This window comes from Triticum urartu, chromosome 5 (genome assembly GCF_003073215.2).
Source record: "Triticum urartu cultivar G1812 chromosome 5, Tu2.1, whole genome shotgun sequence".
Classification (NCBI taxonomy): Eukaryota; Viridiplantae; Streptophyta; class Magnoliopsida; order Poales; family Poaceae; genus Triticum; species Triticum urartu.
Window position 1 is genome coordinate 337,709,118 of NC_053026.1, and position 11,053 is coordinate 337,720,170.

Below are 11,053 nucleotides of genomic sequence, written 5' to 3' on the forward strand. Positions count from 1 at the left end.
GCCTCTCAAGAGATTGTGATGGAGTTTTTTTAGAAGGGCAAGTGGTGACCAAGATGATATTCATAGTGGAACTTGATATGGTCATGGAAGAGTCTTTAGTGATATAGTCTTGAAGCAATGAAGGGAAATGAAGAGTTCATTGTGGCTTTCAAGAAACCAAGATGGAGCTTGGAGTAAAGATGTTGGTTGACCAAGATGAAGCTCGAAGATTATATCTAAGTGGTCAACTCTCAAAGCACAAACATTGTACCACGTGAGACCAAGTGATCTAGTGGTATGGTAAGTAATTGTGAATTGTGCTTTGTTACCTAACCCATGATATGTGTTGGTATGTCTATGTGGGTTAGATGTTTCTCATGGGCTTGCATCAAAAGGAAATATTTCAAGTAGCCTATGTGAGGGTGACATCAAGTGGTGATGGTCGTCGGGTTCGAGGTGTCCAAGTGCAAGATGAGAAGCCGGAGGTTATATGCTTTGAAGCTTGCGGTCCACATCATTATAATGCACATGTGAAGATGGGCTTAAGTTAAGGCTTCCCTCATTGCAATATGAGGAAGCAATTCGAGTATCTTCACCAAGTGGTTGTGGACAAGAAAGGTATTCCAACTTGAGGCAAGCATTAAAGTCATCATCAAGCTCAGGGTTGAATATGCAAGGCAAAGGTATAACTTAGCTAGGTTTTTCTAGTTTTGCCGATCTCATAGTGATTGGTGGGAGACCGGATTATAGGTTTGATAGCCGTACTATCAAGAGGGACTCTCGGGCGAGTAGCTTGATCACGTCGCATGTAGAGAGATCAAACCTTTGCATTACTTGCATCATACTTTCTTGTTGATCTTGGGTGGTTCTCTATGTGAGGACCTTGGGCTTTTCCCTAGCTTCAAAACGAGCCCAAGATCATCAAATTCGGAGTTCATATGCCAAAGTTATGCATGTTTTAGTGGGCTGCTGCAGGCTGTCCTGGGTACCCCGTGGGCACAGGGGCCCCTGTGCACGGGCTCATACCGTGCGCACGGTACCCTGTGGGCACGGGGTCTAAACCCCCGTGGGCACGGGGTGTCCAGGAACTGCCCGTTGAGCCCCAACGGCTAGTTTTGGGTTTTGGCTATTTAAGGGCTCCTTCCTCCCACCGGTTGGGGGGTTGTTGATTCACATTCAAAACATCATTTTGGGCCTCTTACCACCTCTCCCAAACCCCTATCTCCCCTCTAAGTGAAGGGGGATTTGTGGATGGATCTTGGAGTCATTTGTTGATTTCCTCCATTGCATCCCCTCTCTTCAATCTCCCACTTTCTTGAGTCACATCCTGTGAGATTGAGAGAGTGAGTTGAGCATTTGTTGGTTGACCTTGCATTGCATTTGTTGCATTGGTTTGAGCTCCCTGCGTCGATTTGTTCGAGTGAGAGCCCGTGAGTTTATTACTCTTGGAGGCTTCGCCTCCTAGACGGTTTGGTGATATCATTGAGAAGATTGTGAAGAGGCCTATGTGGCCAAGGTTCCCCCGGAAGCTTCCTTTTGTGGTGTGCTCCGGGAAAGGGTGTTCAAGTGGCCTAGGTGGTCAAGTTCCTCCGGAAGCTTCCGTGGTTGTGGTGTGCTCCGGAGAAGTTTGTAAAGGTGTGGTGGTCTCCTTCAAGACCAACCCCGAGTGAACCGAGGCTCATCCGTTGGGGGTGACTCAAAAGGGAGAATACGATGAGTCACTTGGTGACGCCCCGGAGCTTCAGCTTCGGCACCGCTCTAACAGAGATTAGCACTCTCACGAGTGTGAACTTCGGGATAAATCCGCATCCCCGACTCACTTGTGGTTATCTCATACCCACACCCTTTACTTTCCGCAATTCATACTTGCTCATATTGAGATATATTTTTAATAGTTGAATTGCTTAGTTGTTCCTTCATTTCCATATCTTGTGATATAGTTTGTGCTTGCTAGTTTTCTTAAGTGCCTATCTTGTTTAGCATAGGTTGTTGGTGCACTTAGTTGAGCCTAGCATATTTAGGATTTGTGCTTGAAAAGTATCCGTTAGTTTAATTCCGCATTAGGATAAAGCCAAATCCGTAAAAGTTTTAAAACTCCTATTCACCCCCCTCTAGTCGTCATCTAGATCATTTCAATTGGTATCAGAGCTTTGGTCTCTCCTTGGTAGGCTTCACCGCCTAGAGAGTAAAGATGTCGACTAGGGGTATAGTGCACAATGACACCTTTTGTTTTAGTGGCACAAACTATCACTTGTGGAAAATTCACATGCTTTGTCATTTTCGGACCATGGGTCCAAATCTTGTGTGAATTGTTCTTGTAGGGGCTTCTTCGTGGAAGGATGACCTTTTTCCAACTAGTGAGGAAAATGATGATATGCTTTGTGGCTATGGTGCTAAGAGTGCCATAATCCGGTTTATATCCCTCGAAGTATTTGAGTCTATCATGGCTTGTGTGACGGCTCATGATATGTGGACCAAACTTGAAGAAATATATGGTGGGTCCAATATTGTTGATATTCGTCATCTTTCGGAGAAGTTAATTGAGGAGGTCTCCACATCTTCAAATCATGAAAATCTCCATATTGCTTCTTCATCCATGTGCTTGGACACTTCTACCTCTTCCACCTCACCATCATATGGCATGTCCCAAGGTAATGACATGGTGAGTGGAAATATCATTTGTGATGATGATGTTGTGCTAAACATTGATTATCTTTCATGTATACATGCTAGCGTTGTAGATTCTATGGACATGAGAATATCTAGCAAAAATGACTTACATTCTTGCGTTGATAGTCCATGCATATCATTTGGAGATTCCTTGAATACCTTTTGTGATGATATGCTTGATACTCCTTGTTTCCATGATCTATGTGCTTCTATTTCCTCTAGTTGTTGTTTGACTAACCATGTAGAGGAAACAAGAGAAAATAGTGCACACATCATTAATGAGGAAATTGCTAGAGGAGCAAAGAAGGACATCACCTTGTTGGAGAGGAAATGCTATGAGTGTCAAGAGGATGGACATGGATATCCTACTCTTGATGATAAAGAAACTCCCTCTCCAAAAGAATCATCATCAACCTCCGATGTTCACATGTGCCTCATGGCAAGAGGTAATACTGAGGTATCATCTACTCTTTGTAATGATATTGATGAGAGTAATGATGAATGTGATAGGGATATGAGTCGAGAAATATATGAAATTGGTAATTCTCTTCGTGGGGTAAATAAGAACACTTATGAGATGTTTAAAGATCTTATGACTCATTTTGGAAAGTGTAATGATTTACTTCACGAAGAGCAAGAACAAAATGAAAAACTTGATTGTAACCTTCTTGATGCTCTAGAAACTCTTAGAGACTTAGAATCTTCTAAAGAAGAGATTTAAGTTGCTCATGATCAACTTAAAGAGGATTTTGAGCACCTTGACCTTGTCAACAATAATGTCAAAGGAGAGCTCACCAAACTCTCTAAGTCTTATGAGGAACTTCAAGCTACTCATGTGAAGTCTCTAGTTTCTTCTAGCTCCTCTCATATTGTCAATAATGCTTGTGCTACTAACTCTACTTCTTGTGAAGCATCTATCTTGAAGGAGAATGTTGAGCTAAGGGCTCAACTTGCTTTGCTAACTAGCAATTAGCGAAGTTTAGAAGAAATTCATGAAAAGCTCTCGGGCTCTCATGATGACCTTCTAATCTCCCATGAAAGGATAAAGTTAGCTCATGAGGCTATTTTTCATAAGGTAACATCGTGTGAGCCTCATGTGGACATTAGCACTATTTCTACTCAAAATGCTTTATTGACAGGTGCTAGTCCTAGTGATTCATCTAGACATATTATTGCTAATTTTTGTGATGAATTGCTCTCCTTGCCTTGTTGCTCTAATAATGAAGCTTCTACTTCCTCTAGTACTTTTGTTGATACTAACCTTGTAGATGAAAACAAAGACCTCAAGGCCCAAGTCACTATTTTGAAGAAAGACTTGGAAATATGTCATGAAGGAAATACCTCTCTCAACGCTATCTTGAGTGTTCAAAAATCTCCTCATGACAAGGGCGGACTTGGTTTCATCTCCAACAACAAGAAGTCCAAGAGAAAGAAGGGACAAGATCAAGTCAAGAATCCGACCAACATTACATGCTTCAAGTGCAAGAATGTTGGTCACCATGTGAGATCTTCTCCATTGAAGAAGAAGGCTTCAAATGTGAAGCATCAAGGGAAGTGTCCTCAAGTTCAATCTCAAGGTCAACCTCATGTTGAAGAAAGGCCACTAGCAATGATGAACAAAGATAATTCTCCCCAAGTTGAGAAAATAAAGAAGAAGATAAGGGGGAGCACATGTTGCTATATTTGTCGTGAGAAGGGACACATATCCTCATCTTGTCCCAACGGTAACATCCCTAAGCCTCCTCTAGTCAATGATCATTATTCGCTTAGAAAGGATGTTGTTGGCAATTTTTTTGCCAAGTTTGTTGGTGCCCAAAGTGGTTTGGAAATGGAAAAGACCATTTGGGTTGCCAAGCCTATTGTGACTGAGTTCTTAGGACCCAACTTGGTTGGGGACCATCAAGCTCAAACTTGATCAATAGGTGTGTGGAGGACATTGGAGATTTGGCTAGTTCATGACAAAAAGGATATCCACCATTTATTTGTTCGAGCCAAGTCATGTGGATTATCTTCATATTATCTATCCAATGTTCCTCCTTGCAGTAACTTGTATTTTTATTGCTTACATTGAAAGTTACTCGCCCCTTGCATGCTTAAGTTTTGTATCTAGCATGTGCATTTATATGTTGTGCTTCCTAGTATGCTTGATTTGTGCTATCTAGCATGTGTAGGTTGCATTGCACATCATATAGTGATGCTTGTTGTCTTGAGCCTTATTTGTATGTCGTTTGGCTCTTGCGAGATATTAGTGGATCATCACATTATGGGGGAGTGTTATGTTTTGTGCACATCACAAACCCAAAATGTGAATATGAGAAATACCACATAGTATTGATACTCAATATTATCTAGTCACTATGTGCTATGTCAAGCTCATTTTATATTCAGATTCTCAGAGTATCCATTAGTTATCTCTTTTAGGTGGTTATTTGCCTCTGTTGTATGCTTGCCGTGGTATCCAGAAAGTTGCACCAGAAAAGTTCTGGATACCCCGTGCGCACGGGGTCTTTTGACCCCCGTGCGCATGGGGTGTTGCGTAACTCTCTGGGTACCCCGTGCGCACGGGGTCTTTTGATCCCCGTGCGCACAGGGTACTGTGTAACTCCCTGGATACCCCATGTGCATGGGGTCTTTTGACCCCCGTGCGGACGGGGTGGTTGTTGATTATGATCTTGTGCTTCTTCGGATTCTACCACCGAGTGTTAATTCCAAATACCAATTGGTATTTCTTCTTGTGGTAGAATTTTATGATCATCTTCTTCTCAGCTTGTGCTTCAACTTGCCTTATCTCACTCCTTGTACTATCTATTATCTACTTGAGTGAGATAAGCCTTTGAGCATGTGTGTAATGTATATCCTATATGCTCTTTGGTTTTTGCTTAGTTCATATGTTGTACTTTTCTTGCGGTCCTGTGTGGATTCGTCTCTTTGATATGATTTGGACAACTTGAATGCTTTATGTTATTTTTGGAGTATTCTTCGTTTAAGTGTTCTTTTGTCAAAATTGTATCTCTTTGGATCTTGGTAGGCATGTGCATGCATATTTATTTATATACTTTTTCTTGTCTTGATTGCTCTACTTGACCCTCTATATAGGGTAAACTCCATCAAATCATTAATGATTAAAAGTGTGCATGAACTTCAAGTTCATACCCTTTTGCACATATTTAATATGGAGTTTACCCTATGTATTGTGGTTGGACTAACTACTTCAGACCCAATAAGTTTGGGGACCAAATTGTACCTTAATGTGTTTTAGGTACTTTGGAGAAGCATTGGATGCTTGGCTTATTCATGAGGAAGGTGGAGACACCATGGGAAATTACTAGAGCCAAGCTTGGTTGATTGTTTGATTGAGGGAGAAGATAATTGAAAACCCGGGTCGGTTGTAAGTGTTTCATTCTCATCATGAAAACCCGGTTAACTAAAATGTGGGTCAATTTGTTGGATATGCATCAAACTCCCACACTTACCGTATTCTCAATAAATCCTCGGGATGTATTGAGGAAACGGTGAATGTGGAGTGTGGTAAGAATAATGGCTTCCATGCGGAGCAATTTGTTTCAAGTGTTGTAGGTGATGAAGCTCCTTCCCAAGCTACAAGTACAATGGGGATCGATCTTATTCTTCCATAAGAAACACCCCATGTCCATGTAGAAGAAGGAGTAAGAGCCCCTCTTGTGGATCCACCACAAGGGAAGTCATCACCCCCAACACAAGATCAAGATGCTATGGGAGATCATGTACCTCTTGTTCGCTTACTAGATCAAGGGCCCCTTGAACCAATGCTCTCTCTCTCTCTCTCTCTCTCGGTAACAAGTACTTACTTCATGCATTTATTTAAATTAGAGTCAACATTGTGTATGTTGCATCATAGCATTATTAGTACTTGTTGAGTGAGTGCTTGTATGTTTTGCATATATGTTTGCACTCATGAGTTTTTGGATATATTTTGGACCCATGCTTAGCATGATTATCATATTGGATATCTCCATTATCCCTTGTCCAAAATATGTTCTTTGGATCCTTTGAATGTTCGATTCTCTTGTCATATCATTTTGGTGCATTCTATGGATCCTCGATATAGTGTGAATTTCTTCGTTTGTTCGTAACTGGATATGTGCATTTGATTCCACTCACAATATGAGAAATGCAAAAATTAAGGAGGAACTCATACTATATTGGCCATCTAGATTTTTCTTCCATTTTGGCACTTGTTGCCAATGGGGGAGAAGTTTAGAGGGTTTAGGTGAAGTGGGTTGGTTCCTGTCATTCATGCTTATCTACTTTGGTTGTGCTTGCTCATTGCATGGATGTGTATATAGAGGAAACTACACCAAGTTATTTCCTGTGCATATATTGTGGGGGAGTTTGCTCTATATATTGTGGTTCTACTAGCATCAAATCCTTGTGTAGTATTTCGATGCTAGTACAACCGGTTTTGATAACATCAACTATCTTTGTGATGTTTGAGGCTATCAAAACCACCTCAAGTATACAATTTATTCTCGGATAGATTGCATACTTGTTTTAAATTCATTATATAAACCCTCTTGTTGAGATTGTCATAAATTACCAAAATGGGGGAGATTGAAAGGGCATGTAGCCCCTAAGTGTGGTTTTGGTAATTAAATGACAATCTCTATGGACTAATGTTTTCAGTGAGATATATTTGAAGGTTTTGTCCATAGAAGGTGCCACAAGGATATTGGATGGAATCATGGATCAAGTCCATATATATGAAGATAGAGCCTCAAGGATATTGGACGGAATCAAGGATAAAGTCCATATATATGAAGATATATTTGCCCTATGCTTTGGTATTAAATGACAATTCCTATGGAGCATCAAGTGCATTGAATCTTATATAAAGATATGTTCCATAGTGATGCTTGAAGTGCATTGGGTTGTTTTGTGAAGTCTGCCATCAAAGCATCCAAAGAAGTCCTCATGGTATCCTTCTATGGATACCCCGTGCATACGGGCTTGTACCGTGCGCACGGGGTCGAGTGTCAACTCTCTGGATACCCCGTGCTCACAGGGCCTAGGTGTTGGCTCTCGAGATCCCATATCCAGTAAGGTTTCAAGTTGGTCTTCGAGTACTTCTATTGACACCATCAAGATTGGTTTCAATGCCTGATCTAATTATGTTCATGATGTAGTTCATTGGAGGATCTCAAAGATTGATATATTTGGGCTTCTGAGGATCAAGGCTTGAGAGAGTAATCAAAGAGAAGAATTCAAGTTATGGTTTCAAGACAAGATCATGGTGAGCTCATGTGTTAGGTTTAGGTTGATCAAGTCTTGAAGCAAACAACTAGAGTAAAGAATTCATTGTGCCTCTCAAGATATTATGATGGAGGGCTTTTAAGGATCAAGGGCTTGAGAGAATAATCAAAGAGAAGAATTCAAGTTATGGTCTCAAGACAAGATCATGGTGAGCTCATGTGTTGGGTTTCGGTTGATGAAGTCTTGAAGCAGGCAACTAGAGTGACGAATTCATTATGCCTCTCAAGAGATTGTGATGGAGTTTTTTTAGAAGGGCAAGTGGTGACCAAGATGATATTCATAGTGGAACTTGATATGGTCATGGAAGAGTCTTTAGTGATATAGTCTTGAAGCAATGAAGGGAAATGAAGAGTTCATTGTGGCTTTCAAGAAACCAAGATGGAGCTTGGAGTAAAGATGTTGGTTGACCAAGATGAAGCTCGAAGATTATATCTAAGTGGTCAAATCTCAAAGCACAAACATTGTACCACGTGAGACCAAGTGATCTAGTGGTATGGTAAGTAATTGTGAATTGTGCTTTGTTACCTAACCCATGATATGTGTTGGTATGTCTATGTGGGTTAGATGTTTCTCATGGGCTTGCATCAAAAGGAAATATTTCAAGTAGCCTATGTGAGGGTGACATCAAGTGGTGATGGTCGTCGGGTTCGAGGTGTCCAAGTGCAAGATGAGAAGCCAGAGGTTATATGCTTTGAAGCTTGCGGTCCACATCATTATAATGCACATGTGAAGATGGGATTAAGTTAAGGCTTCCCTCATTGCAATATGAGGAAGCAATTCGAGTATCTTCACCAAGTGGTTGTGGACAAGAAAGGTATTCCAACTTGAGGCAAGCATTAAAGTCATCATCAAGCTCAGGGTTGAATATGCAAGGCAAAGGTATAACTTAGCTAGGTTTTTCTAGTTTTGCCGATCTCATAGTGATTGGTGGGAGACCGGATTATAGGTTTGATAGCCGTACTATCAAGAGGGACTCTCGGGCGAGTAGCTTGATCACGTCGCATGTAGAGAGATCAAACCTTTGCATTACTTGCATCATACTTTCTTGTTGATCTTGGGTGGTTCTCTATGTGAGGACCTTGGGCTTTTCCCTAGCTTCAAAACGAGCCCAAGATCATCAAATTCGGAGTTCGTATGCCAAAGTTATGCATGTTTTAGTGGGCTGCTGCAGGCTGTCCTGGGTACCCCGTGGGCACGGGGGCCCCTGTGCACGGGCTCATACCGTGCGCACGGTACCCTGTGGGCACGGGGTCTAAACCCCCGTGGGCACGGGGTGTCCAGGAACTGCCTGTTGAGCCCCAACGGCTAGTTTTGGGTTTTGGCTATTTAAGGGCTCCTTCCTCCCACCGGTTGGGGGGTTGTTGATTCACATTCAGGGCCTCTTACCACCTCTCCCAAACCCCTATCTCCCCTCTAAGTGAAGGGGGATTTGTGGATGGATCTTGGAGTCATTTGTTGATTTCCTCCATTGCATCCCCTCTCTTCAATCTCCCACTTTCTTGAGTCACATCTTGTGAGATTGAGAGAGTGAGTTGAGCATTTATTGCTTAACCTTGCATTGCATTTGTTGCATTGGTTTGAGCTCCCTGCATCGATTTTTTCGAGTGAGAGCCCGTGAGTTTATTACTCTTGGAGGCTTCGCCTCCTAGACGGTTTGGTGATATCATTGAGAAGATTGTGAAGAGGCCTATGTGGCCAAGGTTCCCCCGAAAGCTTCCTTTTGTGGTGTGCTCTGGGGAAGGGTGTTCAAGTGGTCTAGGTGGTCAAGTTCCTCCGGAAGCTTCCGTGGTTGTGGTGTGCTCCGGAGAAGTTTGTAAAGGTGTGGTGGTCGCCTTCAAGACTAACCCCGAGTGAACCGAGGCTCATCTGTTGGGGGTGACTCGAAAGGGAGAATACGGTGAGTCACTTGGTGACGCCCCAGAGCTTCGGCTTCAGCACCGTTCTAACAGAGATTAGCACTCTCACGAGTGTGAACTTCGGGATAAATCCGCGTCCCCGACTCACTTGTGGTTATCTCATACCCACACCCTTTACTTTCCGCAATTCATACTTGCTCATATTGAGATATCTTGTAATAGTTGAATTGCTTAGTTGTTCCTTCATTTCCATATCTTGTGATATAATTTGTGCTTTCTAGTTTTCTTAAGTGCCTATCTTGTTTAGCATAGGTTGTTGGTGCACTTAGTTGAGCCTAGCATATTTAGGATTTGTGCTTGAAAAGTGTCCGTTAGTTTAATTCCGCATTAGGATAAAGCCAAATCCGTAAAAGTTTTAAAACTCCTATTCACCCCCCTCTAGTCGTCATCTAGATCATTTCAACTGGGTTACTATCTGCTGGGGTTGGGGTTAGATTGGGTGAAGCTGGTTCTTTGTCCATCGCAGTAGGGGTACAATCTGCAAGAGTCTGGGTTATGTGTGGTAGGGCTGGTTCTCGTGCATGTACAACCGGGTGCTATCTCCACCAAGAGGTAGCACTATTTTATTTGAAGACCATGTTTTTACTCCGCTAGATACTGGCATCACCCGCTCCAATTCAAATGGCTGATAAACATGAAACATAGTTGAATGTAGAAACATAGTATGAGAGATGATGCAATAGATAGTGTGGAAAAAAGAGGGCAAGAAATAGTTGACATGTATATTGTTTAACTAGGGACAACATGACATAATTTCACATATATGATGTCTATCTAAACTGGATAGCATAGCATAACATAATTCAAAGATATGATGAATAACTAAACATGATCGCATGACATAATTCGCATACATGTTATCTAAGTAATCAGGATTGCATGATTTAATTCACATATGTGATTTATATGCTAAATAGAGGGCACTCAATATGATGTCTGAACTAAGAACATGGTGTTGAATATTGTGTATATGATGTCTAAACTATGCAATGCAAGACACCATATGCATGATATGAGCAGTATAACCGTGCCAAGTTAGAGCATACACCTCGGTGGGGGAATATGACTGGTTATCTATCTCTGAATCCATCTCTGAGGAGCTATCTGGACCCAACAAGAGATCTGCTTCGACAGGTAGCACTATCTGCTCTGAAGGCCTTGTTTTCACTCCAGATTTTTCCATCTCCCACCCAAATGGA